Source organism: Melanotaenia boesemani, chromosome 19 (genome assembly GCF_017639745.1).
Source record: "Melanotaenia boesemani isolate fMelBoe1 chromosome 19, fMelBoe1.pri, whole genome shotgun sequence".
NCBI lineage: Eukaryota > Metazoa > Chordata > Actinopteri > Atheriniformes > Melanotaeniidae > Melanotaenia > Melanotaenia boesemani.
This window is the reverse complement of record NC_055700.1, coordinates 6,522,046-6,534,781: the sequence shown is the minus strand read 5'-3', so window position 1 is coordinate 6,534,781 and position 12,736 is coordinate 6,522,046.

The following is a 12,736-nucleotide window of genomic DNA, read 5'->3' as shown; positions in this document are numbered from 1 at the left end:
TCACTTATTTTATGCCACTGGTTGTAATGTTGTGGCTGATCAGCGTATATTGAAAAATGTTCCCAGGTGTTTTTGCATTCCCTTCTTTCCTCCCCGTGCAATAAACCCAAGGAATTTATTCTTTAAATAACAGTTGATTATGAGCGTGTGCCTGCAGAGTTGTAACAAAACAATAACGCTGCAGAATTATTGTTTCTCAGCTCCGAGATGAAGATGCTGAGCTAAGTTTTAGCCCTATGAATTTACTTTATGTTAAAGTGTTTATCAGGACAAGATGTATGAAGGTTTCATGCAGGCAGATTGATGAAATGCTCCAGTTTGCCTGCAAGCTGCCTGGAACCAGTTCTGCTGCGTTGCTCTTTGTTGAGTCAAGTTGTGCAGAAGTACGTGATGTGTTTTAGCATCGGCGAGGCCAGTGGTGTAGTGTGCTTTGCGTCTGGCTGTCTTTTCCGGCTCATAAATAGCGTCTCTCTGAGGGCTGTGGTGAACACCTGTTAGCTCATCTGTCACACGAGCTCCACTCGCATCCATCACCTCTCCCTCTGTACTCATTCCCTCAGCCAGCTGTTCCCATTACACACACACATACGCTGTGTCAGGGCTGCCAGACACACACTCACCACGCTTTTTTCCCCCTGCATCATACAGAGATGTTCAAACATATCTACATGCTTTACAACCTACTGGTGAAAAAAAGTTTGTGTTTTTTAGACAGCTAAAGCTGTGATTTGTGCTTGGGCTACTATCCAAGAATACAATATGTTGCCTCTGAAAGCAAAAAACTAAAACATACCTGCATCAGGTTTTCTGAAATGCTATAACAAACATTGTGTTTGCCCGTTGTTGTTTTTTTCTTTCACCTTTTTAAAACAATGTCTTGTGTAGACTTGATGGGCTATCTCTTTCCAGTAAAAGTGTTCACACTTGCAGCTTGTTGTGTACTGATAGAGATAAAGTTGCATCTACCAATGTATGTTTTCAGACACTTTTGCATGAATCTGTGAATCACACCTATCACCTTTTATACATTTGCTCAGGAGTCCACTGCATTGGTTATTAACTCAGGGGTTACCTTTAAGCATCGATATTGGATGTGTAAGGCAGGGGTGGGCAAAATTGGTCCTCAGTCTTGCAGGTTTTGGACGTTTCCTTCTGCAGCACACCTGAATCAGATTAATGGGTCAACATGTTTGGGGAGAACTTGACAACAAACTTCATTTGAATCAGGTGTGTTGGAGCAGGGAAACATTTATAACCTGCTGGATTGCAGCCCTCATAGACCAGAGTTGCCCATCCCTGGTGTATGGTGTCCCAAGCTGTTATACTGGTGTCACCGTGGTAACTTCAGCGAGCTTTTTGCATCAACATGTATTCTTTGCCGTACTTCAATAACAAAGCATGATGTTCTCCTAATGTTAGCAGGGCAGTTTTATCTTTAATTTTAATAAAATGCTTTTAAATCCTAACATTTTAGTCCCGGTTCTACTGGATCTCAGTGCTGTGCTTAATACTGTAGATCACAGAATCCTGTTGCACAGGCTGGAAAATTGGGTTGGATTTTCTGGAGCGGTTCCTAAGTGGTTCAGGTCCTACTTACAGACCACAAAGATCAAGTTTGTGACCTTGTTTTATTAATAGAATCAGATCTGACTTTCAGAAGCTACATCAAAGCTGTCACTAAGAAGCTTTTTACCAACTCAGAAACATCAACAAAATTAAAAGTTTAATCTTCCAGAAACACCAAGAGAAACTCATCCATGCATTCATCTCCAGTAAGCTGGATTACTCTGATAGTCTTTCTACAGAACTTCCCAAAATGAGCATTAAACAGCTGCAGCTCATCCAGATGCTGCTGCTAAAGTTTTTTTAAACCTTATTGCTAGTTTACAAATCCCTGAACAGTGTAGACCCAGAATACATCTGTGATATGTTCAGAGAATATAAACCTGCCATGGCTCTTAGATCCAAGGACTCAGGTCAGCTAGTTCAGACCAGAGTCCAGGCTAAACAATAGGGAAGCAGCATTTAGATGTTATGCTGCAAAGAAGTGGAACAAAGTGCCAGTGAAGATTAAACTTTCACCAAATGTAGACATTTTTAAATCCAGGTTAAAAACATTTATTTTCTCATGAGCCTATCCATAATTTTATTATGATTTTATTTTGATTTTTAATATTATTTTGTTTCTCTTTATTCTCTTAAAGTACTTTATAAGGATTCTTCTGCATCCTGCTGTAATGCATTTAATGTTTTATGTAAAGCACTTTAAAGGTTCCAAATTTTGCTTTCTAAAGGTTTTCTAACAGACACGTGTGTCCTCATAGCGTGTGTATGAGGCCCAAAAATGAGAAAATTCTGTCACCACTCTCACTTGCTTGCTCCATGTTTTAGTGAATGTGTGCTCAAACAGGTGAGTCTTCCCTCGTGAAGGGAAATATCCACTCCCCCTGGTAGTGGATGCTGAGCCTTCCCTCAAAAATCACCAAGCAGGTGCCAGCGAAAGCCAGATCCTCTCCCAGAAAGGGGCATTGAGTGGACGTGGAAAGGCACCACTCATGAACATTTAACGGTTCAGACACAAAAACAGTCCGTTCTTATTAGAGCTCACTAGAGCCACTTTTGGAACGGCTGAAGTGCAGGACCATGGTTGAATTTAGAGTAATACTCTTTGAAAACAATGTTGTTGACCTCTGACACCCATATGAAATTGTTGGAAAATTTTATAATATGGGGCCTTTAAATAGGCTTGTACATGAAGTGTACTATACAAATAAACTTACCTGGCCTAAACATGACCTGCTTGCTTTAACATCAGGTGTATATCCCCTTCCTATGTCCTTCTTGTGTTAAATGTTAATAAATTAAGCATAGTTGGTGTGTCTTTTACTGCTACAGAAGCTGGATAGCTGGAAACATGCAACTACAGATAAGTTCCCTGTGCACTGAAAGCTCACCAGGGGGCCCTTGACCTGGTAGTGGTATATTGTAATAAATTGGGATTGAGGATGTATTCTTTAGCTTAGTCACATTAAGATTTTCTAAAAGTCTGTCCTTATTTTTATTTATTTTTTTCTCTGACTTCTTTAAAGTCTGAGTAAGTTTATAAAAAATAGATGTAAGTCAATGGAGTGTCTTCTGAAGTAATGGAAACATAACCATGTATGAGAGGGATCCATCCCCCGGTGTTGGCACCTTCTGTAATGGGCTCTGGGGGAGGAATGAGAGAACAGGGGACTGCCTCTCTTCCCCCCACTCACCTCTCCCTCAGCGTTTCTTTGCAGTGACAGCTTGATTTGGTTGCCTCTCTGGGCTGCAGCACAGTGACATGATGGGCCTGTTCAGCTGGTCTTATCACAGTCTCTGTTCGAGGAGAGCAGAGAGATGGAGGAATAGACTGGAGAAGGGGGAGGGGAAGAAGAGGATACTAGCTGAGGAAACGCCTGTCTGACCTTACCGGTGAGAGCAACTTCTCATTAGCCAGAATGTGTCTGATCAGCCTTTCCTTGAGCTGACAGGGAGCCAAAGACATGCAGGCAAAAATACAGCATACATAAGCAAAGACAGTAGGATTATACTGGTCATGTTTGAAGTTTCGATTATTTGTGACCACACATTCAGCTTCACATCAGTGGGACAGCACTGCAAATAACGTCTCTCTCTCTGTGTGTGTGTGTATATATATACACAGTATGTACAGTATGTACTGCAAAATTCTGAATCTCACTGTGTTCCTTTAGCCTACTTGAGCCATTCTTAGTGAATCCCGATCATCTTCACCATAACAACAGTTTCCATTGTTTTAAAAGTTATATCATCACCTCCATCCAGACCATCATTTTGTACCTTATCTTTTCTCACCCTTATCAGCATCACTTGTGTTTACCACCACATCCATCCCCACCATTACAACCAAGACTATCACAGTCATCACCTCCACTGTCACCATCATCATCATCATCACCATCATAACTACAATTACCAGTACTACAAAAATGACAACAGTTAAGTCTCTAATGTGAACGTCTATGAGCTATGTAGTCATTTCACAAATGTAATATATTTTTATTTCCAAGCAGTAATGCTAATAAACATATGCAATAAATAAATAACTTTTAAATTTGAAGTAATAAAAAAAATAGTTAAAAACAACAAAAGTCACATATTGCTGTTTCATTGGGCCATCTTTAACTTTGCTTAGAGCAGCATTCGATGTGGCATCGTTTCAATAAGCTTCTGCAACATCACAACACTTATTTCCATCCAGAGTTGTGTTAATCTTTCACCAAAATCTTGTATTGATGATAGGAAAGTCCGACCATTGTGCAAAGTCTTCTCCAGCACATCCCAAAGATTCTGTGGTGGCCGATCCATGTGTGAAAAATGATGTCTCCTGTTCTCTGAACATCTTCACAATCTGCCACGTGAATCCTGGTATTGTCATCTTGGCATATTGCTAGGTTACAAATCCCTGAACAGTTTAGACCCAGAAGACTTCTGTGATATGTTCAGAGAAGATCCAAGGACCCAGGTCAGCTAGTCCAGACCAGAGTCCAGACTAAACATGGAGAAGCATGATTTAGCTGTTATGCTGCAAACAAATGGAACAAACTGCTAGTGGAGATTAAACCAGATGTAGACACTTTTATTTCCAGGTTAAAAACATTTCTTTTCTCATACCTCTATCCATAATTTATTATCATTTTATTTTGACACATCATCATTATCAGTGAGCCATAAAAACTAAGATAGTACAGATTTAGGCCAAATGTGTTAGCTATCTGGGTATTGTGAACCTCTCCACACTTGAACACCAGTAAAGGATAAATTGCAAATTCTAGATCCTTGTAATTTATTTGAACTAACCCCTCAAATCTTTTTTTTTTATTAAGTGTATATGCCTGGAGTGCAATATGATTTGTTTCTATGGCTGATTAATAAAAGTTATATCTTAAAAAAACAAACTGCTGTTTCCACAGCTGATCATTTCACAAGCTGCTAACGAAGCTAATCGTTTTTCTTTTCTTTTTTATCCTTGCTGCACAGAAGTTTCTTTTAAATGCTTCTTTGGAGCACAAACTCTAATGACTACATGTTTTCACACTGAAATGTTCAATCAAATTCTCATTAGGGGGGACAGACACATTCAACTCTGCTGATTTGATTTTTCACTTTCCTTTTTGGTGTCCCACATTTATCAATCTGCAGTCCAGAGGAGATGAGGAGGAGCAGTTTTTCATCACGTTAGCACCTGCACTGTATTTAATGATCTGACTGATTTAGTTTCAAATATCATTCAGTAGATTTAAGACAAAATTATTATAACTTGTTTGAGGAAAGAATACACTTTCCTTTAATTGTATATTTTAAACATTGAAAAGGAGCATAGAAAAATTTGTGCATGCTGTGGCTTTATGAGGATGCACTGATCTACTTTATGTTGTTGCTCAAAGGGCAAAGAAAACCTAATCATTGCAAATTCTTTAAAAGGCTGCTTTTATCACTTTGTTTACCCTCCATTTTTGTGTCCTTTCAAATAGAAACACTGTTCGCCAAGGGCTGCCTTGCAGGTGCATTTAACAATTGACTCATACTTATGTTTCCTCTGTAGTGAAAGCATGCACAAAAGAAAACACTGAATAAGAGCATTTATGGTCGGACCTTAAGAAAAAGAAAAAAGAAAAAACACCACTAGCCTTTAATTAGCATTTGATTGCACTTTAAAAACCTCTCAAGTGCATTAAAAAGTGATCATACAGTCAAAATAAGGATTGGCTTCATCAGTAGTGACTGGGAAGTAAAAAGCTTAAGTGTATGGATTCACACAGAGGTAAACACATTTTGCACCCGTGGCTGTGATTTATTTGTGATACAGATGCAACCCTGTTGACAGGTTAAAATGAGTTAATATAAGTTAATAAGTTAAAAGGGGTGAGGGGAAGGTGAGTGCTGTTAAAGTGCTCCGCTGTGCTATTCGCCACCAATTTGCCCCCATAAAGGCTTGCACTAAAACAGACTCCATCTGACATAGTGGCATATTAGTGGTGCAAAAGACACATAAACCACAGTGATTCAGGCACACAAAAGCCTCCTCGCCAAGTCTCTAGATGCTCCTAATGAAGACCTGTATATGACAGCGAGCACACAATAAAGCAGCGCAGAGCAGAGTGCCGGGCCTCTCAGGCTGCAAACACTTTGCATCTGCATCAGCCTCTCAATGATGATAAAAGCCAGAGTGGAGACTGGAAATCAGAGAAGAAGTGCCTCAGCGTGCAAGTGTTTCTGTTTTCAATGAATTTATTGCTCATTCAAGGGATTTAGTTGCATTTAGAAAATTGAATTTGCTTTTTGTCATGATTTGCTCACTAAACAGTTGTGTGTGCTTATTTCCTCCTTGTTACATGGTGCATTATGTTTTCACAGGAGTTTATTTGCCCTCAGAACCAACTGTTCACCTGGAAATATTTGTGCTAATTAGAGTTGCGACTTTGGAAAATAATCTCAGGATTTGTTGGTGTTTACTGTTTTACATGATAGTCAAGTTCATGTTTGTGGATCAAACTCTTTAGACTTCGAGAGGATAAAAAAAAAAGAGCATTTTTCTTATTTTTTTTAAAGTTTGACAATCTAGACAGTTTACTGATAAATCAAGTTCAGAGACTTTAAAATTTAAATGTAAAAATGGAGCTTTCATTTCTAAAAAATAAAGCAACACATGCTTTAATAGCAAACAGTGGACGACTCCTTTGGTTGCAAAAAGAAGTCAGTTTGTGTAAATGGTTTTAGAGAAAATGGAAACCACTCAATTTATTTTATGATTTAAATCACAAGCGTTATGCTTCTTCAAACAGTATAATGTTAATTTTGCAAATCAGTATCTGGTTTAATGTAACAGAGGCAATAAAGTAGGTTTTCTGTGGGAGTACCTTGTGATCAAGCTGCTGCTTCCACTGCTTGGTCTAAATGGGCAGTTTGTAAAAACTAAGATAGTGACGACAAAATACAAAATATTCACGGCTTCAAAATATCCACAAACCAGTTGGTGACATCCTGGTGGCTACATCAACCTGGTCTTCTGAAAATAGAAAGAGAGGTTTTGTTAACTTGCAAACATGCATTCATTTCAGTATTTTAAAGAAAGAAAATTGCAAATGATCATCTAACTCTTTCAACCATCGACAGCCTTTTATGTACCAGGACTAGACTTTATGTCTGTGTGACTCAGGTAGATGCAGCATTGCAGTGATTTGTTTCCCTTGCACCACATTTGGAGTTGTAGCTGAGAGGATTTAGAGCAGTCTCAAATAATTTGCAGTTTCAATAAAGTGAAAATGTTTTTCTTTCTCTGGAGTTTTTCAGATCTCATTCTGGGATGGTAAAGACAAATTTCTCAGAAGTGCCTTATCATTTTCTGCTTTTAGTCTGGTTTTAAACAGAGTGAATTAAATATTTTGTGGGTTCAGACTGTTGTACTTTGCTGTGGGATTTTGTGATGCCTAAATTTAAAAACTGTAACAGAAATGACGAGTAAGGAAAGTTCATCAGAATGTGTTCTGATAAGACATGTATTAGTTTTTATCAAACAAAATGTTCAAATTCTCCATTTTGTTTCACATAAGATAAGATAAGATAAGATAAGATAAGATAAGATAAGATAAGATAAGATGCTGAGTGAACTTCATGTTTTGTCCTGTTAAATGCAGGTTGTGCCATGTGCAGTCATCAGGATCCTTCCCTAGAATATAATCTGTAACTCTTCCTCTGTCTCGCTCTGCAGTCATGCGCTATAATGCGCCCGCCTCTCATCTGAATGCTAATTTGCTATTTAAAATCCTCCCTTTTCCACAGTGGGGACTGGATGAATTTGAAATCGCAGATGTAGAGAGAATCAAACCTGGCCTCTCCTGCTTCTGCAGCTCTGAAGGCCGCTTAATTAACCCCAGGCAGGCCGGCCTGTGGGGCGCGTTTCCTGGCAGCGCTTGGACAGGCGGTGGACACTGCTCTCAGATTTAAATGCGCATCTCATTTTCACGGTGCTGAGCACGCACAGACAGGCCCTCTTTAGCGCAAAAGAGAAAAGAAACAGGGGGGAAAGGCAGTGTTGCAACCCCAATTCTCCTCCCAAATCCAGCATCTAATCCCTTGAGATGGCCTCGGAGGGGGCGGATCCCAGGTCGACCAGAGTCACTTTTGGGGAGTTAAACGCTTTGGAAAGATCCTTTTGTTTGCTCCACGCACACGGCAGCGATCTATTGAGGCAGCTTAAATAGAAAGTGACTGGGCTTTAATTGGAGTGGTCTGTGAGCAGTTGTCATATGGAAATATTTGAATAGAGATCGTGCGCAGCACTTCACCCAAATCCACTGGCAGGTTTGGAGGGTTTGAGGGCAGCAGTGAAACTGAGGGATTACATAAATGGACTCAATCAGCCAATTAACACTATAAGCGGCTTTGGGGACATGCTGGTTAACATTTGAAAAGAGTTTAAGACCTGGTCCACTTGGGCGACCCACCTTTGTCACACTGGTGAATAACAGATGTGTCATAATACAGGGGGATTACATGAGAGGAGGTTGTAATCTTGTTAGGCTGGTGATTGTGTGGACTGCTTGAGCTTTGCTTTGCTCTAACTTCACACAGGACTGAATATTTGGATATGAGTCAATTGTTCCATTTTGTTTCATTTCTCATTGAAGATGATTTCATATCAGCTCGGGGGCCTGACAAGGTTACACGCTGCATTTGTTTGAGTTTGGCATCTCTAATCATGGCGTTTCCAATTGTGTGATTTATGTTCGGCGTCCAAATGCAGGCTATGATTACGGGCCTGGTGGTGAGTGCAGTTTGGATGTCTGCGGTAGGCGAACGGGGGAGTAAATGGGCGTTTTATTTATCACCGGTGCCACAGCCCCCCGGAGCGGAAGAGCGCCCTCCCAAATTGAAATATAGCGGAGTTTACTCTCCTGATTAGGGCTCTCTCCGCCGTGCTCAGCCCAAGGCTATCATCAAACAGAACAGCAGTGCTCTGACAACTAATTGCGCCTGGATTAATGTGGCCTGGAGTGACAGCAAAGCTTCCCTCCAAACCAGCAGTGCAAAAAACCAGCAGCTCAGACAAATCTTACTCTGAATCCATCAGATTACTGCAAGTGAACATATTTTATTGTGTGTTTAAGATCACCACACTTATGAACTACCAGAATACACAAGTGCAGAAATAAAATCAGTTTAATATTATTTCTAATAATTCATGTGTGCTTAAGTTTGATTGCTGCAAACTAGGAATCTGATGCTTTCTATCATCAGATAATCCAAGTCTGCAGATCATTTTTTACAGAACTTGCTGTTTTCATTAGAACATTGAGTTTATTTACTGTAATGCCACAGAATTACTGCTTGCATCAATTTTAGATTCCTGCAAATAGGAAAATATAAATATTTGAAGATAACTTCTTCTGTATGTCGAGCTGGGGCGAAATAATAGAAAGCACAGACAAAAGCTGGTAAACTGTTGACCTGCCACATTAAAGATAAAAATAATATAGAAAGTGTTTAGTGAAGTATTTTCTGAAATGAGTTTTCTAAAAATGTTCCTTTGTTTATGATTTTGTTGTTTTATCTTTTGATTTTGTGTTTTAATTGTCTGTTTTCTTAAATGCTGTTGTTGTAATTGGTTTTTCCTGTCTTATAAGAACATTGTTATGCTTATGAAATATTATTTTAGCTCCTTTTGTAATTCTAAAAAGGTTATCAGTGTTGAGTTTTCTGTTTGTTGTTGGCACATTCAGACCACCACATCAAACTGCTTTCATAAAAATTATATGAGTTGAAAAGGTTGCCAGTAAAAGTTAAATGAGTATTAAATACTGCAGTAAGAATCCACTCCCCAACTGTGCTCATGATTTGTTCGTCATAGCTTGACTCCATCTTTTCTAACAGTCTTTGAATTTGTTTGAACTTCAGAGGTCAGTGTTGTTTCGACAGTGTCTATAAATACTGAAACCAGATTTTAAACATCCCCATCCTTATACTGTCCTCGGTTTAATGATTTCTATCACAATGAGTTTAAGTTTTAAGTTCAAGTTTATTCAGTCACATAATAAACAACAAATGTTTTCAGAACAAACATGACATTATAAAAGTAACTGAATAGGAACAGGCTGAAGCATAATGCTTATTTTTAAGCCTGTCCTATCCTAATGAACACATCTTATCAGTGTTCACTTAAGAAGTAACAGAAAGGGGAAAAAATATATATTAATGTAAAACTTGCATAGTGTACCCCAATACAGAAGTGTCTTTGTAACAGAGAAGAATAGGGATTGTTTTTTTTGAATATCTACAGAATTATTCTAATTATTTGGACAATTGTTACAATTTTTAGTTTTTTCTTTATCCTCTGTGCAGTGGTCACTGACTCCGGTCCTCAAGATCTACCATCCTGCAGGTTTTAGTGTTTCCCTGCTGCAACACAACTGACGCAAAACAATGACTCATTAACAGGCTGGACGTTGACATCAAGTTGTTGGAGAACCTTTTCACTTGAGTTAGGTCCATTGTACCAGGGAAATACTAAAACCTGCAGGATGGTAGATCTCGAGGACCAGAGTTTGTGACCTGACTCTCTAGTGTTTTCACTTCAGTTAGTTGTTGCCTCCACTAGTCGCCAGAGTACTCTGTAAAAGGTTGGTGAACGGTCCTGATAAGCCAGAAATACATTCAGTCTGTGAAAGTTCAGGTAATAATTCTGCAAACTGAGGGTTAAGTTTGGGTAGAACAGACTGAAGAGCAGAGGCAACAAATCTGAACACTTTGCTTGACAATTTACATATGGATAACTTAGTTTGTGAATATTTTTCTAATGTGTTTTTTATATTATATATTGTATTTTGCTACTCATCATTTTTTGTCATTTTAGTTTCAATTTTTACACTTTTGATGAAGACTTTGCTTTAGCTTTGAAAAAAACCCAACAGTGTAGCATGATTTACCCTTTAAAATTAGATTTCTTTTAAAGGCCGATGTAAGTTTGTACTTTCAGCTGTTTCTTTTCTTTACTTTCCTTTCCTTTTTTCTTTTCTTTTCTTTTCTTTTGCTATTTCAATTCTATCATTTGATATCTTAAATGCAAAATAAAATGTATTTTTACCTGTAACTCATACAAATGCAGTTCTCTAAATAGTTTCTTAGGAATAAGTACCACTGTCTTCTAGTACACTGTTTAGCGTCCACCACATATACTTTAGCCTTATGCAATACTTTAGACCTGAGATAAATTATCCCTAAAATTCCTGTATCCCTTTAAATTCTACTGGTTGTGTTATGTTCACATGATAAGTTATGTGTATATAAAAAGAGGTTTGTACAAACAGCTTCTGCTGAAAGGGGTTACAGAAATGAAAATAGTCATAAAATGTTTATTGGATCATATAGATTTGAAGCTTGCTGAGATCAGGGATTTTTCCCAATAGGAGTACATAGCCTACACATTTCTGTGTGGACACAAATAAAAATACAGAAAAAAGTTAATGAAATCAAAGTCTTATTTGCAGTTAGTACAACATGTTATAATACCTAATTCACTTTTAAAAGCATCAATACATCAATTTGTGCGTGAAGGAGAAAACAACTGGCTTTCAACAGATTTTTCTTTCAAATGTAAAGACTAGATTCTAAATTATTTCACGTTTTACTTCTTTTTCCTTGTTCCACTAAACAAACAACACAAACTTCCTTCACAATTTAAAAAAAATATTGAAGAAACATTTTGAACAGATATGGACATCAGTAAGGATGTGAAACCCAGAGATGTTGACTTGAGGCTTTGAATGCCAGACACTGTAAATTGATGTTTCGTGGGAACTTATGACATTAAGGAAAAATACTACTAGACTTTCCCTTTAACTGCACCAGAGTGCCACTTTTTTCACTCAAATTTTTTCTCAGCACAAAATGCTCCTGGGAACTTAAATTCCCATTAATTACAAATAAAACTGTGTTATGAAAGAAACAAGAAACGGTGACCCTCACCTCCTTTCTCTCCAAATGTAAACCTCCTTCAACCTGAGCGAATAAAGTGTGTGCATGTTTGTGTGGTGGTGTGAAGGAACAGGGTGGCCGGCTGGCCCTAGAGACGCTCACCTGAGCGTCACGACGTGCAACCCGTCCATAAAGCTCCAGCAGAACAGCCTGTGACCTTTACTATAATTCATCACGCTGCGCAGTGACAGAGGGGTCCTTCACAGGCCGATAATTTGATTACTATAACATCTGTAACATCAATAATGTCCGATGAGATTGTTTTGCGCAACCAAACATGCAGAGGCCATAAAGGGTTGTTGTGACATTTAACCGCGTGCAGTCAGCGTTGATGCAGGAGTGGAGGATGATGCTCGCGCTGATGGTGATGATGATTGTGATTTATGGCCTCAAATGTTATATTTTAGATCACCTTTACGCGCTGGTTTAGACGGAGGGGTGAAAGGAAACACACATGCAGCACAGGTCAGCTCAAGAACTGATTATCTCAAAATCAGCTAATTATTGGGCGCAACTCAGGAGGGGGTGGGAGGCTTCATATTCCTGTGGCGAAGTGTGTACGAGAGAGGAAGCCAGAGACGGAGTGATTGTGGGGATATAAATGTTTTGCTTAACCAGAGGAAACACCGTGCCCGCTAACCGATCGTCGAATCCATTAAGCTAATTTATTAAATGCAATTTGCCGTGTGTCATTGAGCTG